This window comes from Crinia signifera, chromosome 3, assembly GCF_055691185.1.
Source record: "Crinia signifera chromosome 3, ASM5569118v1, whole genome shotgun sequence".
In the NCBI taxonomy this organism is placed as follows: Eukaryota; Metazoa; Chordata; class Amphibia; order Anura; family Myobatrachidae; genus Crinia; species Crinia signifera.
In genome coordinates, this window is record NC_139219.1 from 223,819,783 (window position 1) to 223,846,800 (window position 27,018).

General features: G+C 44.3%; 1 protein-coding gene and 1 pseudogene across 6 annotated transcripts in view; one reads left to right on the forward strand and one right to left on the reverse strand.

Annotated features, from left to right (window-relative positions):
• Positions 1-27,018, forward strand: part of LPP (LIM domain containing preferred translocation partner in lipoma) — a 306,990-nt gene that overhangs the window by 62,660 nt on the left and 217,312 nt on the right. The window lies entirely within an intron of this gene.
• LOC146065474 (5S ribosomal RNA) lies at positions 22,766-22,884 on the reverse strand (annotated as a pseudogene).

Below are 27,018 nucleotides of genomic sequence, written 5' to 3' on the forward strand. Positions count from 1 at the left end.
CTGTACTAGATGAGTTTTTAATATATATTGCTCAGATAGACCTCTTCTGAGTAATAACTTTTAAAAACTTGTCTAATGTGTACAGGGATTTAAGCACCATAAACGCTAGAGGATATAGTAAAAGATATTGCTCAGAAAGTGCTTTCTGAGCGATATCTTTTAGTGTGTACACTCAATATTATTAACAATGGGCAGTATGGATGGTGTAACGGTTAGCATTACTGCCTCACAGCACTGAGGGCATGGGTTCGATACCCGCCATGGCCCTAACTGTGTGGAGTTTGTATATTCTCCCTTTACTTGCGTGGGTTTCCTCCGGGTACTCTGGTTTCCTCCCACAATCCAAAAATATACTGGTAGGTTAAATTGGCTCCCAACAAGATTATCCCTACAATGTCTGTGTGTGCGTGTACACGTGGTAGGGAATATAGATTGTAAGCTCTGCTGGGGCAGAGATTGATGTGACTGTTCAAATATTCTCTGTAAAGCGCTGCGGAATATGTGTGCGTTATATAAGGAACTGTTAATAAATAATAAATAAAAATGCATGCTCCTACGTCACTCTTAAATCTACAAAAGTGCTGGGCATGACATGAAGTGTCGTCCTGTTTTCACTTGTGCCCCCCTATGTCCTTTTATATTAGGTACAATGGTCACCATTTTGGACCGCAATGTATTCATTTCTATAATTTAAATACTGTACAGTGCTGCTTAAGGTGGATGGAGCCGTACAAAAAATACACATTTACCTTGGTTTGTGGCCAGAATTTAACAGCTTGTCTGCTTACTGAGGAAGTTGTATCTGTAAATACTAATTAGACAGCGTGCATCACATTTGCAGGTGAGATCAGCACTAACTTGTCCTTTGTATCTGTCAGGTTCCATGATGGTGCTTTCCTTGATTCATTAGCATAATTGCTTTAGTTTAAGCAACAACAACAAGATCACCCAGAAAAATAATCATTTTAGTGACGGCAATTTGTTCACTGCAAGACAGCTTTGGCCTCTACCTTTTATTGCCAGGTTGTATTTTGATAACTTTAAGAATTCTCCATTTATCTGCCACAAACAAAAATTAACAAGTAATAAAATAACCAGGAAATATATTAAAATCTGAATATTCATTAAATGTGTTTTCTCAATGGACATTTTGCATCTGCCAAAACATAATTCACAGGTATGTGCTCAAATAACAGGTCCCACCTGTGTGCTAGTATTTTATTTTTTTAGCTGTTCCATTATGGAATGCTCAAATATACTGTACATCATGAGAAGTGCAATACGTTTCGATGTGAGGTTTTTTTTACATTTAAGTTGCGTCTTTCGTTTTAGAAATATCATTTTAATCCAGTCTTGATACAATACAATAACAATTTATTGTCTTATTTATCCATTGACCATAACTACTAGTTGCTTTTAACTTTATCTTGTGCTCAATATAGTTTGATAATTAAAATTATCTGTGTATAATTATAAGGGAGCGATTCAATTGTTTTGCAGACCCATAATTGTCCTCCAACCTGACTGGAGCTATTAAATTGTTTGAGTGACCAGCACTTTTGGGTAGAATGTATTTACTCTGTGATAAATAAAAACAAACCTTTAATTTGTGCTGGTCATGCAAAATAATTTAGTTATTTATGTTGGAATATGAAGCCTATGAAGTGCCAAAATAGACTCTGTAGTATAGCGGTTGGTAATACTTATTATAATGAACCATTTGAGCATCAACATTTCTGTGAGAGATGTGCAAAATATCAGCTAAAAATGCCAACATCTCTGAGAGATGCAAAATATAAAATTCCAGCATTGCTCACATTTGTTTATATATAGTAAAAAAAAAAAATATATATATATATATATATATATATATATATATATATATATATATATATATATATATATATATATATATATATATATATATATATATATATAGTACTCTTTACCTAGAACGGCGGGGGTAAAAAATCGCGGGCATCGCGGGTAAATCGCGGGTACATCAAAATCGTGTACCCGCGATCACCGCGATTTTCCCATAGGGAACAATGTTAAAAAGCCTAATTGATCGCGATTTTAATGTTAAATGCCTCAATGCCCGCGATTTTCCCATAGGAATCAATGTTAAATGGGCTACAGAGCCCAAATAGACCCAATTAACCCTTAAATGTCACCCCAATTTTTTTACGCCACCCCACGATCCACGCCAACCCGAAGCGTGGCGAGCGCAGCGAGCCCGCGAGGGGCGGCGGTACGCGTCCTCCGACCTTTTCATGCCCTACTATCCACGTCGGCGTGGAGTTGAGAATAGAATAGTGTGGCGAGCGCAGCGAGCCACCGAGCCCGAAGCGTGGCGAGCGGACGCGGATACCTTCACAGGTAAACGCGTCCCTTCGCGGGCTTCACAGGTGTCGGCGTCGCCACGGACACCTGTGAAGTCCGCGAGGGGACGCGTATAACTGTGAAGGTATCCGCGTCCCCTCGCGGGGCTCGCTGCGCTCGCCACGCTTCGGGCTCGGTGGCTCGCTGCGCTCGCCACACTATTCTATTCTCAACTCCACGCCGACGTGGATAGTAGGGCATGAAAAGGTCGGAGGACGCGTACCGCCGCCCCTCGCGGGCTCGCTGCGCTCGCCACGCTTCGGGTTGGCGTGGATCGTGGGGTGGGGTCAAAAAATTGGGGTGACATTTAAGGGTTAATTGAGCCTATTTGGGCTCTGTAGCCCATTTAACATTGATTCCTATGGTAAAATCGCGGGCATTGAGGCATTGAATGCAAAATCGCGGTCAATCTGACTTTTTAACATTGTTCCCTATGGGAAAATCGCGGGCATCGCGTCGCGGCCGTTTATGTACTTCCCGCGATCACCCCGATGGGCGCCGTTCTAGGTAAAGAGTACCATATATATATATATATATAATATTTTTTTTTTTTTTTTTTTTTCTATATAAGGTAAAATAAAAATGAAAGGTCGTTATGATGAATAAAAATGTTTGGCAATTTTTACACCAATTTTGACCCATTCACTTGGCACTCAAAGGGTTCATTCAATCGGAGTAGTAACAAAAAATGGAAAATGTTAAAGCACTTTTCAGAGAAACACACAAAAAGAAGAGTTAAGTATTGGCACTGGCTATTAGTGTTCACTCTAGAAATTTTTTAGGGCAGGGTGCTGACCACGGGAAGGGCACATTTTTCAATCGCGAGGGCACATTTTAATTTAAAAGGTCAAAATGGTGACACCTGATCTTCAAACCATCAGCACGTTTATGCTACAGTATATAACCACCTTGTGACACCTGAGCGTCACACCATCACCACATTTATGTTTTATAATCCATCTTGTGACACCTGAGAGTCACACATAAGCACATTTATGCTATATAACCCATCTTGTGACACCTGAGCGTCACACCATCAGCACATTTATGCTATATAATCCATCTTGTGACACCGGAGCGTCACACCATCAGCACATTTATGCTATATAACCCACCTTGTGACACCTGAGTGTCACACATAAGCACATTTATGCTATATAACCCATCTTGTGACACCTGAGCGTCACACCATCAGCACATTTATGCTATATAACCATCTTGTGACACCGGAGCGTCACACCATCAGCACATTTATGCTATATAACCCATCTTGTGACAGCTGAGAGCGTCACACCATCAGCACATTTATGCTATATAATCATCTTGTGACTCCTGAGCGTCACACCATCAGCACATTTATGCTATATAACCCATCTTGTGACACCTGAGCGTCACACCATCAGCACATTTATGCTATATAACCATCTTGTGACACCTGAGCGTCACACCACCAGCACATTTATGCTATATAACCATCTTGTGACACCGGAGCGTCACACCATCAGCACATTTATGCTATATAACCATCTTGTGACACCTGAGAGCATCACACCACCAGCACATTTATGCTATATAATCCATCTTGTGACACCTGAGCGTCACACCATCAACACATTTATGCTATATAACCCATCTTGTGACACCTGAGCGTCACACCAGCAGCACATTTATGCTATATAACCATCTTGTGACACCAGAGCGTCACACCATCAGCACATTTATGCTATATAACCATCTTGTGACACCGGAGCGTCACACTATCGGCACATTTATGCATATAACCATCTTGTGACACCGGAGCGTCACACCATCGGCACATTTATGCTATATAACCATCTTGTGACACCGGAGCGTCACACCATCAGCACATTTATGCTATATAACCATCTTGTGACACCTGAGCGTCACACCATCGGCACATTTATGCTATATAACCATCTTGTGACACCTGAGCGTCACACCATCGGCACATTTATGCTATATAACCATCTTGTGACACCTGAGCGTCACACCATCGGCACATTTATGCTATATAACCATCTTGTGACACCTGAGCGTCACACCATCGGCACATTTATGCTATATAATCATCTTGTGACACCTGAGCGTCACACCACCAGCACATTTATGCTATATAACCCATCTTGTGACACCGGAGCGTCACACCAGCAGCACATTTATGCTATATGGCCAGTGATTGGAGAAAGCCGCTGCTCTCACCTCCGTATGGGATCCATTGGAGTGACGCCCTGGTTCCTCGTGCTGTGTGTCATGGAGCGGCCAGTATCCTGCATGCCGTTTGTTCCTTACTTTCATGTATGTGAGCTTATACGCTTTTTTAGTAAATTATTTTACATTGTGCTCACGTGTGCGCTCCTTCTTATTTCTTCTGTTACATGTGCCTACTATTGCTCACATACATGAAAGTAAGGAACAAACGGCATGCAAGATACTGGCCGCTCGATGGCACACAGCACGAGGATCCAGGGCGTCACTCCAATGGATCCCATACGGAGGTGAGAGCAGCGGCTTTCTCCAATCACTGGCCACGAGATGGACAGGCAAATGACGAAGTCCTATGACAAAACGCATTGGGGCATGGTCGTCTGACATATCGGATCTGCATTTGCCTGTTCGTCTCGTGGCCAGTGTTTGGAGAAAGCCGCTGCTCTCACTTTCGTGCGCTCCTTCTTCATATTTCTACTGACCCCTCTATAGCCACCACTACATTACTGACCCCTCTATAGCCACCGCTACATTACTGACCCCTCTATAGCCACCGCTACATTACTGACCCCTCTATAGCCACCGCTACACTACTGACCCCTCTATAGCCACCGCTACACTACTGACCCCTCTATAGCCACCGCTACATTACTGACCCCTCTATAGCCACCGCTACATTACTGACCCCTCTATAGCCACCGCTACATTACTGACCCCTCTATAGCCACCGTTACACTACTGACCCTACTATACCCACCGCTAGACTACTGACCCCTCTATAGCCACCGCTACATTACTGACCCCTCTATAGCCACCGCTACATTACTGACCCCTCTATAGCCACCGCTACACTATGGATCCCTCTATACCCACCTCTACACTACTGACCCTACTATACCCACCGCTACACTATTGACCCTACTATACCCACCACTCCACTACGGACCCCTCTATACCCGCCGCTACACTACGGATCCCTCTATACCCACCTCTACACTACGGATCCCTCTATACCCACCTCTACACTACTGACCCTACTATACCCACCACTACACTACGGATCCCTCTATACCCACCACTACACTACGGATCCCTCTATACCCACCACTACACTACGGATCCCTCTATACCCACCACTACACTACGGATCCCTCTATACCCACCACTACACTACGGATCCCTCTATACCCACCACTACACTACTGACCCCCTCTAATAAATCTCCCTATATATAATTTTCACTATCCTCCCAGTTCCCTACAGACAATCCCCTCCCCCTCTTCACCATTTCTGTATGAGACACCTGCAGGCCAGTAACTCACCTTAAGCAGCTGTACCCTCATCAGCTCCTCCGTATTCTGGTCTTCTCTGCTCCCTGCATGTCCTCCCAGTGTCCTAATTCTGTTATCCGGACAGCGCTGCAGCATCGCCGACATTTAGAGGTGCGGGATGCCAGGCAGCAAGCAGCAACTGCAGGGCTCACCCAGGGGATCACTAAGAAACTTATGGTTCTGATGAAACAAAGTGCTTACATTACTGACCCCTGAAATAGCGGGGGGGGGGGGGGGGGGTGATGGAGTCGAAAATCAGCAGCTGCACAGTTGTATAGACGGGGGGGGGGGGGGGGTGCGCTAGGGTGCCAGGATGAAGAACCAGGGGCTGCCACTGCTAGAGTCAGACGGGGCAGCGCAGAGGCAGCTGCTGAATGAAAAAGTTAAGAAGGGAAGGTGGAGCTGGGACAGACCTGTGGGACATTAGGAGAGAGGAATAGTGTATGGCCCCTTGCTGCACCCGCTCTAGTGCAGGGTTGCCTACTTTTGAAAATAAGTTTCAGGGAGATTTTAGATGAGGGGGGCGTGTCATGTTCCACCCATAGGGCGTGTCTAATGACAGCTATGGGCCTGTCTGTTTCCACCTTCACTGTACCCTTTCCCCCCTGTGTGATCATGACTGTGCAACCCCCCCCCCCCCCCAACTGTGCCATGTGCCACCCTGACTTTTTAATTAGGGTAAATTATTCCTCTCCCGCCTTACCCCTCCCCACATATTCATAAAAAGTATTCCATTGCCCCCCTCCCCACTGCTTCTTAGAGATACTTGCTGCAGCTTCATAAAAATGTATTCTCTCTCCTTGCTTCATTATTGCTGATCTCCCCCCTCCTCACTGCTTCCAAAAAAATGTATGAAGCAGTGAGGAGAGAAACCATTTTAATGAAGTAGAAGAGGGGGCAGCCAGGGGGGGGATTTTAATGAAGCCGAGTGTAGAGGCCTGAGTGAAGAAGCCTGTTACATCAGCGGGGAGCGGAGAGAGAAGTAAATTTTAATATGCACAAGCTCCACCACCATCCACCAATCAATCAATCTTACCAGCTACTGCTGCTTCTGCTCCCCGTGCTGCGCTGCGTAGTGCGGCTACTTCCTACTGTACACTGCAGTACAGTCAACACCACGGCACTCAGCAATAAATGTCTCCCGCTCCCGCTGGCCATGCTGTGCTGCCTTCCCCGCCCTGTGTGGCTGCTGCTGCTGAGGACATCGCAAACCACAGAGCCCCGCGGCGGCCGGCAATCACTAGGATAGCCGCAATGACATAACTGGGTACGTCATGACACCGCGTTTACAGAGTCCAATCCCGGCACTTTGTGACTTGCTCTGTGGAATAGCTGACAGCCGCTCAAACCCATAGGAGGTGAGCGGCATGTCAGACTGCAGGCGGAGGGGGGAGTGACTGTCCACACGCTGCCGCGCTAGCAGTTTATACTGTCAGCAGGAGGAGACTTCTAGCGCGGCAGTGGCTAATAACTATGCAGGGCGCAGGGCGGGCAGAAACGGGCAGGGCGGGAATCGGCAGCTATGAAAGGGGCAGGGCGCAGCGCCCCGTGAAAAAAGCCTAGCGTGAACACTAGCTATGCCAGTCACTATTTTAAGCAATTGGTCTGAACAAGTTTTTGTTTGTTTTCCAATGTTTGGGAGGAATTGGTCAATTGTCATTTGCTCCCATACATTACCAGATTTTCGTTCCAACCAGTCTGATTGAACAGATGGTCTGCCAGATAATTGTGTAGTATATGCCCAGCTTTAGCATACTGTACTCTCGCAAATTGTTCCCTTCATGCCATATAGTCACAATATACCAAAGATCACTTAAGTATGTGCATTACGTGATATTGTCATAGCCAAATATGGTTTTGGTATGTGGTAGATGGGTTTTCCAATTCTTTGTAACTGTAGTCCTTAATAAGAAGCATCAACTTTAAACTGGGTTTCAAAATAATTAGAAAATGTATTTTTTTCGCCCCATACATCAGCTACAAGAGACTTAATGAGCAATGGATTTTGTTGTCTCTGTGAATTTAATAAGAAACTGCAGGTTCAGGTTTGAACTAATTATGTATTTAAGGGAAACTCTAATGGAATTGTTTAGTATATCCCTGGTATGCTTTCCAAATGCTCTTAAGATGTTCAATTTTCCTATTTATTGCTCAGGTCCCCAGTGAATGGAATTGGCAAGTGAGTGTAGCTTTAGATTACATTTCATGTCATTGGGCTCTTTTCTTTTCTTATTTTAATTAATAAACCTAAGTTATAATAAAGATTAAGTGTATCATTTGATTTTACATGTATTCAAAACATCTTGAGCGTTTTCCAGACTGAGATTTTAGGGAACTCTGAATGGTCTCTTGTAATCTTTGTAAGTATCTGAAAAAACTATGTCCTTTAGTGCTATTGCTGGGCGCGATATGTTTTTTAAATACATTTTTTGCACAACCTAGTCATAGCGTTAAAACATTGGACCAGGATAATCCTTTTTTAGGAGATTTTGAAATGTAATACTTTGCAGAAGGTCTAATGGTGTTTACAAACATCTGTATAATTCATAAAAGATCACCAATCTGCTAGGAAATGTCATTTTACTTACAGAATATGGAAGGTAATGTAGCCATCCTATTTATTTTATTAACATAACTTTTTGCATTCACAGGGCAATTTATGTAATTTCTTCTGTCACCCATGCCTAGTCTCATAGCAACTCTTTATTTATGTATAAGGCCTTAAGGGTTTTATATGTTGGCAGTTTATCTCCTAAAACAATCGTGACTAGGGTTGCTGTGTTTTTTGGAACATAACCACTTATCTACATCATGCCTGTTTTGTCCATATCTAAAGGTGCCCACACACTAGAAAGATCTGCGATCATAAGATGTGCGCATAAATTAGCCTTCAAATCTTTTGTCCGATCTGGACAAAAGATTTCAGCCAAGCGCACATCTTTACCAAAGATTTTTCTTAAGATCCCGTGTGCTTGTTAAATCTTCTGATCTTTTATGCAGCACGTAAGATCAGAAGATTTAGCAAAAGATCCACGGGAGCGAGCATCGGCCGATTTTCGACCGATTTTCGGTAAATATCGGCCGATATATCGAAAATCGGCCAATCGGCCCAAAAATCGTTCTAGTGTGTGGGCACCTTTACCCTTTTGAATACTGCAGACACCCATGATTTCTACTTACCCACTCTTGAGGAGTCTAGGTAAATGTACGAAGATTGCATCTTTTTTGTTGTTGCGCCCAATAGTTATGACCTATCTATTTGGAAAGTAATGGACACTCAGCGTCAGGAAAAACGAGTAATGGGGCTAGCTGAGTCAGTTGCATCCGCCACCTACTAACTTGTTTTACTGTAGTTGTATGAACTGACCTACTATAGGCAAAATTGAATTCAGACCTAAAGAATTACAGTGAAAGATTATGCAACAGTCCATGTGAAATCAAGGTATGACTGTTACATTAAAAATATATTTTATAAAGTTCTTTGTTAAATGGGCACTACCACTTGCTGTAAAAGTTTAAGAACATTCACTATACAGAGCCAGTGTTCCTAGGGTGAATCCAATGGTAGTTTGGGTGGAACTAATTAATAGTGTGTCACCAAGCCATTTAGTTGTTTTATGGGACAGTACCGTATATACTCGAGTATAAGCCGACTTTTTCAGCACATTTTTTATGCTGAAAAAGTCCCCCTCGGCTTATACTCGAGTCAGTGGCCGGAAGTGAAGTGCCATCTTGGCTGGTTCCACTGATACTGTGATCTGCTCATGCTGCTGCGGGTTCCAAACAAGATTTGCCAGATGGTCCCACACTGCTCAGCAGTCTCTGCAGGCTGCTAATCCCCCCTCACCCTCAGCAAGATTCTCCCCCAGATGCTGCAGTGCAGTCAACATAGCAAATATTGCTTGCCATAATAGCTATCCAATTTTCCACCCTGGGCTTATAATTGTCAATAAGGTTTCCCATTTTTGGGGTTTAAAATTAGGTGCCTCGGCTTATATTCAGGTCGACTTATACTCGAGTATATACGGTAATAATTGCTGCTGTTGTGCCCCCAGTAAACTGGGTTATAGTGGCTAAACCCATCCAACGTCCTGGTTATGGTGCCTAAATCAGACTTTTTTCATATTTCTGCTCGCTGCCTCAGGAATCTGCAAGCAAGTGTCTGTGAACAACAATTGAAATTCTCTGTCAGTTTCCCACTAGTGACAACTGATGGGGGTAAACACTTGAATTATTCCTTTAGATTTGCTCCATGCCAGTTATAAAGAAATGACAAACTGGCTATGAATTTGAATCTCTCAGTTGAGGCTTTTGTTTGGTTCTCATGCTCATCTTTTCTAATGTTCCCTCTTCCAAGGACTGTGGCTATGAGTGCTTTGGAATAGACCAGGGGTGGCCAACCCACGTTTCTCAAGCCGCAGCTCCTGAAATCACTTATCCAGGCGGCCCATTCACCAAGCGTTCTGATTGGTGCTGCTGCCAGCTACCGCTGTGTGCGCCTGTCACACTGACAGGCATTAGCGGTGCTGGCTTCAAGCAGGAGCCAACCCCCTCCAGCTGTTCCTTGTTGCTGTTTACTGCCAATCCCCTGCCTACCCCGCCAGCACCTGTGCCTAAGCAACACAAGTTACACAACAGGAAGTCGGAGGATGGCAGCTGCAGCCTGGCCAAAGGCACCATGACCCAGCAGCTGCAGCGACTGTCACACCCAGCACCAGTGGTAAGGAGCCCTAATGTTTGTAGGTTAGGTTGTAACTTGTATCTATATATGTATGTATGGGGGGGATGTTTTTATGTATGGAGATGGGATACATGTTTGTTGTGTATAGGTGTGGGGGTGGGACGGGGTGTGTGTGTATGTATATATATATATATATATATATATATATATATATATATATATATATATATATATATATATATATATATATATATATATATATATATATATATATATATATATATATATATATATATATATAGAGCAGTAGAGTATGCAAGATGAAGTTACAACAAAGCTTTTTCTTTCTTTTGTTCTTTTTTACAAATGTTGTACTGAGACAGCTTTTTCCAACAACCACCATTTCCACTAAAAACACAAACTATCCGACCTATAATACCTTCTACTCCTGCCCAGCAGTTAGAGTTGTCATGATTCACATCATGAAGCAGGATGAAAAGGATTAACCCACTCATGATACATTGGCCAAAAATCAATGACCTCATTACCAAAGCTCTTGCTATATGAGGGAGAGTACACCTCTGGCTGCTATAATAGGACTTCAGTTGTGAGCTATACTGTAGTTACCAGAAACCATTCTCTTGGATACATTGAAGAGGAATGATGCGCTGGGAGGGCTGGTGCAGTATGACAGGAGCACAGCAGACTGTTATAGTCTGGTTGTTATTTGGACCATATATATTTAAAATAGTCAGCAATTGTATGCTGCCCCTTACTAGGAGTATGCCATTGTTTTATGCAACTATATGTTGCCCTAACTATAGGCTTGCCAGCTGTTTATTTTTTTGTCGAGAGCAGTAAGCCAATTCTTGCAACTTTCCTTATAGAATTTTTGTTTTTTATTTTGTATGTTTACCTACAGGCAAATTCTATAATACATTCCAAGACAGGAGATACAGTACTAAAAAAATTGAATGTGTAAAATCAACAGCATTGTTTTGAATACAGTGGGACACTACCACATATCAGAGCACATAAAGGTTTAAATATAGGTTGTGTGCTGGTATAATAATTTGTACACAAGACATATATGATTTGCTGTTTTAGGTACTTGTTTCCTAGCAGGGCGCCCAGATTTATTACGTACTCAAATGTACTGAAATCGCATCGCGTTACGTTATAGTACATTCTATGCGATTTTCCCGTTCCCGCTCCCTGTCATTCCCGAGCACTATCCACGCCACCCGTGAAGCGTGGCGAGCGGAACGCGTCCTCCGACTTTTTTTCATACCCCCACTATCCACGTCGGCATGGAATTGATCTTCTATAGTGTGGCGAGCCACCAAGCCCGAAGTGTGGCGAGTGCAGCGGGCCCCGCAGATTACGTGTCCCGTCGCCCCGCTGATTACTTTACATGTATTACGCGTCCCCTGCGCTCGCCACGCTTCCGGCTCGGCTCCCTGCGCTCGCCGTTCTATATAATATCAACTCCACGCCGACGTGGATAGTGGGGGTGGCGTTGATACTAGGGTTGATGCTAAACAATGGCATAGGGGCAGGTGCTTACAATTGTAAGCACCCATCGCATCTCATACTATGCACACATCACATGTTATACCATCACAACTCATTGTAAGCACCCATCACATCTCATGGCATGGGTGCTTGTACAATGAAATGTATTTTATTTATATGTTATTTATATTATTTACAGTTATCTTAAGTTGTTGTCGAACTACCAACCCAGTTATGTCCTAGGCTAAGAGCACAGGTTCAAAGCTTTAAAACAAATCTTTTTTTTTTCTTTTCTTTAATCATTGTATAATGAAGACTCCTGACGGCATATGTAATAGGGTCCGAGTTTGCTGGAGGTGTGGGATACTAGCCGATCTCGAAACATTTTATAAAGTGGCATTCATTTGCAAGGCAAATACAGGTTTGTTTTGCCTTGTTATTTGTGATTTATTCGCATCGAGCACCTCTGGCAAACTCGATCCCTATTTAATATGCCTCCTGGAATGTCCTAGCAATACTTTCAGTACTTGTTTCCTAGCACGGCCACAATCTTCTTGATCGTGTGCCTTAACTTTAAGGCACACGATGCCCACGATGGACCCGATTTTCTTTCAAATCAGGTCCATTTTACCGGCAAATGGAAAATCGGGTCCATTGCGTCGCGTCGTGTGCCTTTAATAAGGCACACGACGCGACCGACGCGATGGACCCGATTCTCCATAGGCTTCAATGTTAAAAATATTTTAACATTGAAGCCTATGGAGAAATCGCGTCCATCGGGTCCATCGCGTCGGTCGCGTCGTGTGCCTTAACATGGCACATGACGCAACCAACGCGATGGACCCGATTTCTCCATAGGCTTCAATGTTAAAATATTTTTAACATTGAAATCGCGTCGGTCGCGTCGGTCTTGTGCCATTATAATGGCACAAGATAAGATGGACTTGATTAAGTCCATCTTCACATAGTAATCAATGGGAAAGGGGCCAATATGGGCCATTTCTCATTGTATATGGCCCCGTCATGCCCCCACATTGTAAACGCCACCCCACTATTGACGCCAACCCGAAGCGTGGCGAGCGCAGCGAGCCCGCGAGGGGCGGCGGTGCGCGTCCTCCGACCTTTTCATACCCCTACTATCCACGTCGGCGTGGAGTTGAGAATAGAATAGTGTGGCGAGCGCAGCGAGCCACCGAGCCCGAAGCGTGGCGAGCGGACGTGGATACCTTCACAGGTATCCGCGTCCCCTCGCGGGCTTCACAGGTATCCGCGTCCCCTCGCGGGGCTCGCCACGCTTCGGGCTCGGTGGCTCGCTGCGCTCGCCACACTATTCTATTCTCAACTCCACGCCGACGTGGATAGTAGGGGTATGAAAAGGTCGGAGGACGCGCACCGCCGCCCCTCGCGGGCTCGCTGCGCTCGCCACGCTTCGGGTTAGCGTCAATAGTGGGGTGGCGTTACCAATGAGGGGCCATTTCAACCATCAGGTTTCGCTCCTCCTTTCGCTCCTCCATCCTTTCGCTCCTCCTTTTGAGGGGGTGCATCCATTAGAGGACAAACAGGTAGAGGACAGTTTCCTTCTGGTAACGAAAAAGCGTCCAGTACCCGCATCGGGCCTTTCCAAAGAAACACCCTTCCAAAAGTAAGGATAAGTCCTCAGCATGACGGGACGGAGACTCCCCGTTCTGGGATCAAAGTGGGGGGTCGCCTCTTGCAGTTTCGGGATATGTGGAATCACTCCACCCCGGACCCTACTGTTCTCTCCATAATTTCTCAGGGTTACAGGATCAATCTCCGGGGTGATCCTCCAAAGAGATTTCTTCCTACATCTCTGCCGCGGGAAGCTCGCTTGCGAAAAGCCCTCATGGGGGCGGCAATGACGCTTCTCGAGAAGGGAGTGGTGATCCCGGTGCCTCAGGAGGAAGGAAAGAAGGGATTCTATTCCATTATTTTCTTAGTCCCCCAAACCGGACGGTTCAGACTCATTCTAAACCTGAAGTCTTTAAACCTACATCTGTGGGTGGACCACTTCAGGATGGAATCTCCGGTTGGTGCTGTTGATTCTCCAGTCGCCGACTCCAACTATTTGGCAGAGCTTGAAGCTGTTGGGCAAGATGGTAGCAACCTTTGAGACCCTGCAGTATGCGAGGTTAGGTTTCACTCAAGGCCCTTTCGATGGAACATTCTGTCCTGTTGGTCAGGAAATATATAAAACCGGAAACGCTGTTACTGTCTCAGGAGACACGGGTCTCATTGATCTGGTGGCTGGATCTGGAATCTCTGCAAATGGGGCACTCCCTTCGCTCGTGGGATTGGCTGGTCGACACGACCAACGCCAATCTCGGGCTGGGGGGCGGTGGCCCTACACCTCCAGATTGCAAGGTCTGTGGTCAAAAGCAGAATCAACACTGCCAATCAACAGTTTGGAAGATGCTTCTACAAGGATCTCCTGAAGGGGTCACCCATCCGCATACAATCGGACAATTCCACGACTGTGGCTTACCTCAACCATCAGGGCGGTACTCGCAGCAAGATGGCCATGGAGGAAGTCTCTCCAATTTTTTAGTGGGCAGCAGTGAACATTCCAACTGTCAGCTGTGTTCATTCCCGGGATCCGGAATGTGGAAGTGGACTTCCTCAACAGGGCAGAACTGCTCGGAGAGTGAGTGTTGCATCAAGAAGTGTTTCAGGAAATGGTAGCACTTTGGGGGCTCCCAGAGGTGAACTTGATGGCGTCCAGACACAACTGTCAGGTTCCTAGGTTTTGTTCTCGGGCCAGGGATCCAACTGCGTGGGCAGTGGATGCCATGACAGTTCCATGGTGTTTCAGCCTCACTTATGTGTTCTCTCGGTTTCCTATGATTGCTCGGGTCCTCAAGAGTGAGGATACAGGCGGTTCTTATTGAGGAAGAAAGGTTTCTCAGATGCTGTTATCCAAACCATGCTTAGGGCTCGCAAGCCTGTGTCGGCAGCAAATTACCATAGGGTTTTAAAAATTTATATCCGGTGGTGTGAAGTCTGAAGGTGCACACCTCTAGTCTTTTCACCTCCTAGACTTTTGGCGTTTCTCCAAGACGTTTTTTCAGCGGTGCTTAGCCTGCAGTCTTTAAAGGTACAGCGGTCTGCTTTATCCATATTCTTTCAGAAAAGAGTGGCTCTGTTTTTTGCAAAACTGATTTGCTCTTGGTACTATATGATGTACATAAGAGAGGGTGGCCTGCTTCCAAGCAGACCATTGCCAGATGGTTAAGGTCGGTGATTGCTTTTGCATACGCTAAGGTAGGCAGACAGATTCCCTCCAGGATTAATGCCCATACCACCAGGTCAGTTGCTTCCTCTTGGGCTGTGCGTCATGGGGCTATAGCGGAGCAGTTATGCAGGGCTGCCACCTGGTCCTCTGTTCATGACTTTACCAAATTCTACAGGTTCCATGAGTTTGCGTCGGAGGACGCTTCATTTGGGCGACAAGTGATGAGAACTGCAAGCCTAAGCGTACCCTCCCAAAGGACTGGCTCTTGAATGTCCCATGGTTAGCTGTGTCCCCAGGATGGATAACGGAGAAAAAGGGATTACCGTTCAAATCCCTTTCTCTGAGTCCATCCTTGTGACACAGCGATCCTTCCCTTACGCACAGTAAATTTATACCAGTCATGTATTGTCATGTTTGGTTATTTTTTAATTGTGCATATTAATATGTTCAGGCGTTGTGCTGAGTAATATATCCTAGTGTGCTTTAGAAGTTGAACTGAGGAATGCTGGGATGTATGAGGGTGGAGCCTGCCTCTAAAACAAGTAAGCATATGTGCCTTGCTCCTGCGGAACCTCCTACATCCCATGGTTAGGGCTGTCACCAGGATGTACTCAGAGAAAGGTATTCGAACAGTAAATTCTCACAAAAATCCCCTAATTTTCTATAGAAGGTAAACATTACCGGTCATTCTGATTCCAATTTTCACACCTATTTTGACATTCCCTTGGCAGTCAAAGGACAAAAGAGAAGTGGCAGAGTCCTCAGAGTGATGTTTGGGAATGGAAAATATGGATTAATGTTAGAGAAGCTGCTGATGTCTGATTTCCCCCCCCCCCCCCCCTAATTTTTGACCAACTGGGTGGCTGCAGTGTAATCTGGCTGGATACAGTATATCACATTTGAAGACTGTAATATATTGCCCGATTGCTGGCTAGACACCAATCTAATTGTGTCTAGCAACACATACTGATACACAGTGGTGTGAGCTGAGATGTAGAGGTCTGCACTCTCCATTTACCCTCTTTGCAATGTTCCCGTTCTCCCAAGTGCATCCTGCTTCTTCAAAACTGGGGAGGGTTCTCTGTTGTTGGGCCTGTCTCAGTAATATAAATACTGAGACGCATCTCAACTCAAAAAAAAGGGGAAGAGCTGCTATACATACTTAAGAGAAGTCGGTTTATGTAATACATTATATGGTTATTTATAAAATAAAACAAAAAATATACTTTTAGATGTTATTAACTTGTTAATTAATGAGGAAGTTGGAGGTCTGTCTAATTAGACATTTATGACCACGTGTGGTCTGTGGGAGGTTTCTATTTGGTGCATTACACACAACAAATATTCTTAGAAAGCAGAAAAATGTGAGAATATTGAGATTAGGAGCGCAGTAAATAACTGGAAAGTTAAATTGTTTGTTCTCCCTTCCCCACCATCATCTGTCTGGCGCCAAGCCAACTGCTTACTAATGGAACAAGTGAATGCTCGGCTGATTAGTTCTTCATATATTTTTCAATTGTATTTTTCATGCTTTATTCCTACCATGGCAGAGCAGAGCTTATCTGCAGAGGGACTTTGATCATGCTAGGATGGTTAAGCTTTAGCTTTGAAATATGTAGACTGTCATAAAAAAGCCTGTGTAAGCTATGGAGAGCTAGAAAGCCCTTTATCGTAGTCGCTGTCCTACTTTAAATCATTTTATTATATTATTGCAGTGAGACAACCTGTGGCTCGCCAGCTGTTGCTGAACTGCATAGTCCAGTAGTACCATTATGTTCTATTGGACGGATAACTGATTTTTAAAAAAAAAATTAGTATTCAATACGTTTTTTCTCCATGTGCAGTGAATCCTGTTTAGGATTCGCTGCGCATTCGCAGGGTTCCAGAGGGCTGCCAGCCCTCCCTGTCACCCTATTCAATGCCGCAGGGGCTCGCTGCCCCTGACGGCGAATTTCAACCCCTGTGAGCCGGGGGACGGTGGCAGGCAGGGAGATATAAGCCTCCCTGCCTTCCCCAGAATTTGTGGGGGAGATTTATTATTATATTTTTTTTTTGACAAAAAAACAAAAAACTTTGGTACTTGTTTCCTAGCACGGCCACACCGATTCAGATCGGGGTGGTCGTGTCGGAAAAATCGGGTCGATCGCATCGCACGCGACCGACCGATTTTTGACCCGATTTTTTTCATTGAATCCAATGTAAATTGGGTCCCTGGGACCCAATTTTACATTGGATTCAATGAAAAAAATTCCCAACCCCCCCAAATTTAAGCGCGTTAACCCCAGCCCACGATAGACGCCAACCCGAAGCGTGGTGAGCGCAGCGAGCCCGCGAGGGGCGGCGGTACGCGTCCTCCGACCTTTTCATGCCCTACTATCCACATGGAGTGAGAATAGAATAGTGTGGCGAGCGCAGCGAGCCACCGAGCCCGAAGCGTGGCGAGCGGACGCGGATACCTTCACAGGTAAACGCGTCCCTTCGCGGGCTTCACAGGTGTCCGCGTCGCCACGGACACCTGTGAAGCCCGCAAGGGGACGCGTATAACTGTGAAGGTATCCGCGTCCCCTCGCGGGGCTCGCTGCGCTCGCCACGCTTCGGGCTCGGTGGCTCGCTGCGCTCGCCACACTATTCTATTCTCACTCCACGCCGACTTGGATAGTAGGGCATGAAAAAGTCGGAGGACGCGTACCGCCGCCCCTCGCGGGCTCGCTGCGCTCGCCACGCTTCGGGTTGGCGTCTATCGTGGGGTGACGACGGGGACATCTATAATGTGAAATGGGTCATATTGGCCCATTTCACATTTTTTCACATTTTTACAGCATTTCAATGTTAAAAAATATTTTAACATTGAAGCCTATGCAAAAATCGGGTGCATCGCGTCGCATCGCGTCGGGACCAATGTTAATGGTCCCGACCGACGCGATGCCCCCGATATTTATTTTACCTTTCCCGACAAGATTTCAATGTTAAAATATTTTTTAACATTGAAGTCTATGGAAATATCGGGGGCATCGCGTCGGTCGCGTCGGGACCAATGTTAATGGTCCCGACCGACGCGATGCCCCCGATATTGTCTCCTAGCCGGCAAAATGGACCTGATTTCAAAAGAAATCGGGTCCATCGGGGGTAATCGTGTCCCTTAACTAAGGGACACGATTACTTAAGATTGTGGCCGTGCTAGGAAACAAGTACCAAAACTTTATTTTAAAAGATCACTTTCCAGTTCACCTATAAAAGATGTCGAATGCAAAACGGTTAATCACGGCAAAAAAACAGGGAGAAAGCAATTCGCCATCCTAGCATTCAATACACTCTCGGCAAAGCCCAGTGAAAACTCCATTGAAATACACCAGCAAATTGCAGCGAGCATGAAACGGAGAACTGGCCGGCATTCTCTGTTTGCTTTCGGGGAATAGTGAACATTGAATAGGGTGAATCAGATTTTCAGTGAAAAAGATTCACTGCAAGGAGTAAAAACAGCCCGATTAAAAAAACAGGAAATCGGGAGCGTTGAATACTGGCCTATATGTGATACAGTACATCATTTATTTTGTTTATTTACAGATTCTTATATATCGCAGCATATTCCGTTGCACTTTACAAATGGAAACCGTGATAAAACAAACGGGGTAGTAACAAACCGAAGTAGAGGTAGGAGGGCCCTGCTCGCAAGCTTACAATCTATTGGACCACATAGACTGTACACATGCACACACATAAACCATACACACACACACACTTATCTGCAGCAGGAGGAGAGCAGGCATGGTATTACTAAGCCCTGACACCTGTGGAAATATTGTCTAGTCTATCGGGAGGGAGTGGGACAAAAATGACGCTATTCTAATGGATTGTCACATTGTTTCTGCTCTCTCCTTACGTCGATGGGCGTGGCTTAGTAATATGTCCAGCCTCTCTTCTCTGAGGGAGGGGGTCCTGGGTACTCAGAAACCTCCCCTTCATGTGCTACTGTGTAAAGCATTTGTTTTTCTTATAGGTGAATGTATTTGTTTTTTTTCAGTAGCTATTGGTTGAATAGATGATTTGGGGAAACTATAGGAAGTGTTATGTTGCTAGGTTTGCTGGACGAAAGATGTTGACGACAGACGAAAGATCTAGTTACAGTTTATAGGCTCTTTTTGAAAGAGATCCAAATTGAGCTGCATGCACAGTTGATGAACTATCTTGATGAACAACTGGCGGATATGCGCATCATCATTCGTCGTTGGTCTGTCGTCAATATCTTCCGTCAACATCTTTCATCCAGGACACTGGGTTCAATGAAAATGTCTTTCAACAAAATTGGTCCAAAAAATTGTACAGTGTGTATGCACCTTTTAGGCAGTGGATCATACAGCAAGGATGTGTCACTGGACCCTGTATGAGAAAAGGAACTAAGCAGTTTTGTAGGTGGCGTGTTATAGTGTAGATGTCACTCCTGTAAAATATATCCTTATTTGGTGAGAAGTAAGCTTACATGACTCATTCTCAAAAGTTCTACAGTTCTTTGGAATTCATAAGGGTTGTGTCACAAAATGCTGGTGTTTTATAGCTACATAAATGTTAAATGTCTAGTATGCTACACTACTGTATTTTGTATCTAGGTAGCTAATGGAGAACAGCATACATGGATTCTTCTATCAGTATTTAGCAATATAAATATTATTCTTGTTGAAGGCAAAAATCATCTTATGTTGAAAAAGTTATATGAACATCTTGTTTAGTATAGAAATGAATGTATGTGCTGTATGAAAAAACAGGTCCCCCACTCCAGAATAAGATATTGGATGACTTCTAATGGCATTGTAATTTACAGTGAACGTACACTATTATATTTCCCTTGTTCTTGTGCCACCAAAACATCTGCGACCCATTGAGGCATGGACTCCACAAGACCTGTGAAGATGTCCTGTGGTGTATGGCACTGAGATATTAGCAGCAGATGCTTCAAGTCCTGCTGCTATGGCTCAGCATTTGTCTTCCTGCACATGCTACAGTTTCTTGATCTTAATTGGTATCTGAACACCTTGATTTCTGTCATGTTCCCCCAAACCAATCCTGAATATTTTTTAGTGTGGCAAAATGCATTATTCCACTGAAAGAGAAACCATTGCCATGAAGTTCTATACTTGGTCTGCCACATTGTTTGGGTAAGTAGTAAAAGGTCAAAGCATCATCCTCCATGATTTTCAGTACCCATTCCTAGTAAAGTACCGACCAGAGCGTTACACATCAGTTGGCTTGACATCTTCCAGTAGTGCATCCTGGTGCCATCTCTTTCCCATGTACAGTAAATGACACACATGCTGCAAAAATATATAAAAAATCAGGCCTCCTTCTTCCATTGTTTAGTGGCTTAGGGCCTTATTCTAGTTCACTCTTTCTGACAAATCCTTCTTAGATGGACAAAACCATGTGCACTGCAGGTGGGGCAGATGTTACTTGTGCAGAGAGAATTAGATTTGACTGGGGTTTTACTTCAAAGTGAGATCTATATTGCAGTGTAAAAATAAAGCAGCCAGTATTTACCCTGCACAGAAACAAAATATCTCACCCAAATCTAATTCTCTCTGCACATGGTTTTGTCCATCTAAGAAGGATTTTGTCAGAGTGAACTAGAATAAGGCCCTTAGTTCTACTCCTCATTGTATTTGCTTTTGTGTATGTCTTTTAAGTTATTCCATGCCAAACTCTGCAAACCATGTTTTCCATTTACTTGTCTTTGTACTTAAGTAATTTAATGCTGAAACAGGAAAGGGCCCTTTGTCACACTGTTTCTACGGGATGCAGTTAAAATCCCGACCGCTGAAATCCCGGCACTTTCTCCCTCCGTGGGTGTCCACGACACCCCTGGAGGGAGAATAAATTAGCTTGCCGAGCATAGCGAGGCACCGGGCCCGCTGCGTGGCGAGCGCAGCGAGCCCGCAAGGGGGGGGCGATCCACGTCCCCCCCTTGTCGGGATTGCGGCGGTCGGGATTGCGGCGTCGGGATCCCGACCGCCGGGATTTCATGAATACGTTTCTACAAAGTTGGACCCATGCAATTTTTTAGAATGTTGTTGAATGCTGTTAGCATTACTATTTCTCTTAATCTGAAATTAGGACCCAGTCAGAATATAAAAAATTACACAAGGTCAACCACCAAACAGTAGTCATTATACAAAAAAAGAAATGTGATGTGATCCTCGTGGCGCTCAAAATATATTCAGAAAGAAAAAGATAGTAAAAAATAGTTACGTGCGTGTATGCTCCGTATGGCCCAGATGCGGAGTATGTCACATCAGATTTTCATGGGTAATTCATACATAAAAAAACAGATAAACAAGGACATATATAGTGTAATATGTTTCTCAACAGTTCTTATTAGGGCTATCTTCCCAAAAAGGACAAAATGAGGTTTTCCTCTGTATAGTGGTGATATTATTCTTTAAAGGTTCACCTCCTGTGCAGGCAGTAATGAATGATGCTTACAATGAGCTTAAGGGCCTCATACATCAGCAATTAATTGTGACAATTTTCAGATATGGAGATGATTGCCACAATTAATTTTAGATGTGTGGGCTCCCCCTTTTGGCAATCCCAATCAAAATCGCCAATCGATTGCTTAATCAGGTTTTTAAACATGTTTAAGAATATGGTACTATCTGCAGATCTTTTTTATATGTGTGGGCATTCCCAAATCGTCGTCTTCATCTATTTACATTATGAACAGCAATCGATTGGGCAATTTCCAGATATGAAGATGCAATGTTTAGATGGAAAAATCTGCCGATCACTGAAATAAATCTGTAATGTGTGGGCAAAGTCAGATAGATTGTAAAATCCATTTATCTGGCCAAAATATCCCTATATCTGAAAATCCATAAATTGTGATTGCTGATGTATGGGGCCCATAATAATCTGGTATTATCTGCAGATCTTTTTATGTGTGGGCATTCCCAATTCGTCGTCTTCATCTATTTACATTATGAACAGCTGAAATGACAATCGATTGGGGCAATTTCCAGATATGAAGATGCAATCTTTAGATGGAAAAATCTGCCGATCACTGAAATAAATCTGTAATGTGTGGGCAAAGTCAGATAGATTGTAAAATCAATTTATCTGGCCAAAAAATCCCTGGATCTGGAAATCCATAAATTGTGATTGCTGATGTATGGGGCCCATTACATTAGCCTCGTGGTGGATCCTCATGTAACGGTTTATTTTCAAAGAAGTAACGTCCAGGCAGAAATTAAAAACTTGGTGAAGTTTATTTTTAGAAAAATAATTATTATAAAAGGGAGGGCTTGTTTGATAACAAATAGAACTCAAACAGCCTTCTCCAACACAATAAAACACCAACGCGTTTCAACAGTGTCTGTCTTTATCAAGGTGCCTGGCTTACAGCACCTGGTGTTCCCATGTGGTCTCCCAACCAAGTACTAACCAGGCCCAACACTGCTTAGCTTCCAAGATCAAATGAGATTGCGCCTATCCAATGTGGTATGGCTGTAGTCATTATACATTCAGGCAGAAAGTGATCTCCAAGCATCTGCCAAAGTTGAGGGGTGTATTCATTAGTAGTAAGTTTGTTTCATTAATCTTGCATATATATGCAAAGTCCACACCGCCCACAGTAATTCTGTTAATGTTTTTAGGCTTGGGGGTGTAACCACCCTGAGCCCCAAATAGTGGCAACTGGGATAGCAAGACAATATACTGCAATGGATGTTAGCAGCCATAAGGAAAGGATTTTAAAAGATGTCAAATGGGTGTTTTTTTTTTTTTTTTTACTTGTAAACTGGTTGAAAAATGTTAGCAAGCATTTTCATCAAATCTTAAGTGTTTTCGTAATTTTTTGGGGGCACAGAAAAATAGTTCATTGTTTTCATACGTACTTGTAACAATTTGAATAAAAACGTTTACCTATTAACTGCAAGTACAAAACCCCATTACTGAGCTTTTTATAGAATTTAACCTGAAAACGGACAGTTCATTATTGGCTATATATTTGATTTAAACCTGTCCAGGTGTGCGACTATTCAGAGGGTCTGCACTTCTCGGTATTTGTACCTTTTTAAAATAAATATTTTTCTTATGTTTTCACCTGCTAAAGGGGTATATGCACAAAAAATGCAGATGCAAGTTTGAAATTGATTTGCAAATGCCACACGAACGGGACCCAACTCGTACCCAATTGGCCAAAATTCCAATTGGTAGATTGTGGTTTTCATTTAAATGTTTTTTCCATTTCAAGATTTAAGTTTGCCGTGTACAATTCTAGCTGACATTTGGCATTGAACGTTGTGATCTGAAGCTTGTCTATGGTTAATTGGTTGTGTAAGCCTTTATGCTGCCCCCAAAAAGTTATTTGATGTATGGCAATTTTCAGCTTGGTGTGAGTTGTTTAGACTATTTATATTGCAAGAAGTAAAGTGGAGACGTATATTGTATTCTTGGTACTCAAATGTTGAAATTCATGTATGCTTAATCGGTTGCATGGAGATTCTGTTGCCACAATAAGTTTAGTATTTAGGGGATATATCGAATTAGCACTCAAAAATGTAAATGTATGTAAAACTAAGAAAACACAAGATAAGCACCCGGTTTGGGGCGTGGCCACGGCAGAGCGGGAGTAGTGTCGTAAGGTGCGAGAGCTCCCTGGAATGAATCCTGTTGAAAGTTAATGTGCTCCGGCTGGCGTGCCCAGTGCCTGTACCTGTACCCCGCGTTGTTCCACGCTGTCGGCTGAAGGAACCGCTGCCCGCGGTATTGGTGGCGGCTTTACCAGCGGCTCTCTCTTGACCCACGCTGGGGTTCCCAGTTCGGTCTCCGGTCCTTGACGTGGTGCCGGGGAGTATCTGTCTGACGAGCCATCCGACGAGGCGCACAGGAGTGACGTGCAGCCCCAGAGGCGTCAGAGGGGGAGACGAGCAGGGAGCACGGCGAGGCGGACGCTGACCAGGAGGCACTGAATAGGAGAGGCATTCGGGTGGTGCACGCTGCTGTAAAAATCCCGGTGATCCGGGAATAGAGGGGAACATTCCCCCTGGAAGAGTGACTGCACGTGGAAAACAAGAAAAAAAAAAAAAAATCCTGCCTGAAAAATCACCCCCATCTTCCTGTCGTCTTGCCTGGATAGGATATAAAGCCTTGAATCTATACGAGTGTGAGCTGCGGCATCGTGAGGCAGTAACCCCTGGATCTGCCTCCAACCCACGGTCAGTTAAAGGCATTCTATATGGTGTGGAAGTCTGTAACCCTATAAACACTGGGAGCCCTGAGTGGAAGAGTGTACCCCACAGTCTTTGTGTGCCCTGTTTGGTGGGCATCGCCGGAATAATTGCAGCACCCGGGGAGAAATCCATCAGGAATAATATATATATATATATATATTTTTTTTTTCTCTCTTCTTTTTTTTTATTACCCATGCCTCTCCTCATCTAAGCGATAGAGCCTAAGATACATTGGAGTGTCACCATATTATATTTTGACTTTTCCTTCTGACAAGACAACCTCTTATTCCTCTATCTCAGCTCTCTGCCCCGCCTCATCTGGTTATTACCCCGCTTTTTGCCAGTATTGCCCCAGGGTAATTAGCATCGGTAAACCCTGAATATAAGAACTGCTCTGCAACTCCGGTGCACCTAAACAGTCGGTGGTGTAACATAATGGGGAAAACAGGCACCAGCACTGCGGCTGCGCGGCTTGAAAAACATGCAAGATCACAAGCAACCACAAAGCCGCAGACGCCGTCTGCCACTCCAACATCAACCCCCGTTAAGGGAAATAAATCCCAAGATGAGGCAGATAGCCCAGATGTCACAATGCAGCAGTTAATGGACGCTATAAAAGGCAGTGAGCAAAGGCTCACTGAAAAAATCACTGATATCCAGGCTGATGTCGCGAATGTGCGGCAGGACATTAAAAGTGTCAAAGAGCAAATAAGAGGCAGAGACGAGAGTTTCAAAGTTGGAAGACAGCTCAGACCATATAGTCAAAAAGGTGGGGGCTATAGAGGCACAACTCTGTGACTTGAAAAATAAAGTTGCAGATATCGAAGGGCGCAATCGCAGGAATAATGTAAGGCTGGTTGGCCTGCCAGAACGAGAGGAAGGACATAATACCATTAAGTTCTTGGAAAAATGGATCATAGGAGAGTTTGGCAGTGAATCATTTTCGAAATTTTTCTCGATTGAAAGGGCCCATAGAGTCCCTTCTAGACCCTTACCCCCTGGTGCCCCACCGCGGACAATTATAATGAAACTGTTACATTTCACGGATAGAGATGCGCTGCTTCGCTTGGCCAGAGAGAAGGGGCCACTTCTACATAACGGGCTAAGACTCTCTTTCTTCCCTGACTTTGCCACTGAGATCCAAAAGGAGCGGGCTAAATACATTGAAGTAAAGAGAAAATTGAGGGATAAGGGTCTGAAATATTCTATGTTGTACCCTGCCAAACTGCGAGTGGAGGCAGAGGGTGGAACTGTCTTTTTTCTTTCTCCAAATGAAGCAGCTAAATGGATCGATAAATGGGCCCCAGGGCCACTTCAGCTTGCTAGCACATAATCACTTAAAGTTAAAACCAACCCAGGGAGCTCACCGCACGATGGTGGCTAGTAGATAAAGCCCCACCAGACGAGGTGGTAGCGGATGGGTTGGGGGATAGATACGCCATGGGGGGGTTGGTGTATGGGGAGGGGGTGGGAGGGTGTGGGTTTTGTGATATGTTGTATGTTGATGTGTACATTTTTGACATTATTTATGTGTGCTGTGGCGGCAACACTGTCCGATGGCGAAAGCTTGTTTAAAAATCTGCAAGTAGGAAAATATCGTTTAGTTACATGTCTGATATGCCTTTCCAACCCGGGGTGATTAAGGTGTTGTCATGGAACGTCCGGGGGGTAAATGATAAAATCAAAAGGTCTCTTGTCATTAATCAACTGCGGCAGTATAATGCAGACATTGTCTGCCTGTTAGAAACTCACCTGGCAGGAGGTAAAGTGATGGCACTGAAAAAACCCTGGGTTGGCAACGCATATCATTCAATATTTACCTCCTCATCAAGGGGAGTCTCATTGTTGATAAAGCGTACATTAGCTTTTACATGTAATAGGATAAAAATAGATAATACTGGACGTTACGTGTTTATTGATGGCCAAGTCAATAACAAACAACTAGTGATTCTGGCGATATATATTCCCCCCCCTTTTTCTTTTGATGTCCTCGTAAAAGCAGCCGAATTCTCGGCTGTGTCTCCTCTGTCCCCTGTCATCTGCATGGGTGATTTTAATAACGTGATGGACCCAAGTTTTGACAGGTGGCGGAGTGACACACAGGGTGTGATAAAGGGAAATAAAGGCTTCAACCAATTTCTGGGAAACCTAGGCTGGGTGGATATTTGGAGGGAAAAAAACCCAAATGGGGTACAATACTCATGTTTCTCCTCCTCCTACAGGGCATTTTCACGCATAGATCTAATTCTAGTATCCCAGAGTTTAATCCCACATGTTGTAGGGATTGAATACAAACCCAGAGGGATCTCTGACCATTCCCCAGTAATAATTGAACTAGCAAGTGGGCATGACTCTGGGCAGGGCTGTTGGAAATTTAAGGCAGGTTGGCTGAAGGGGATGGAGGGAACTGAGACA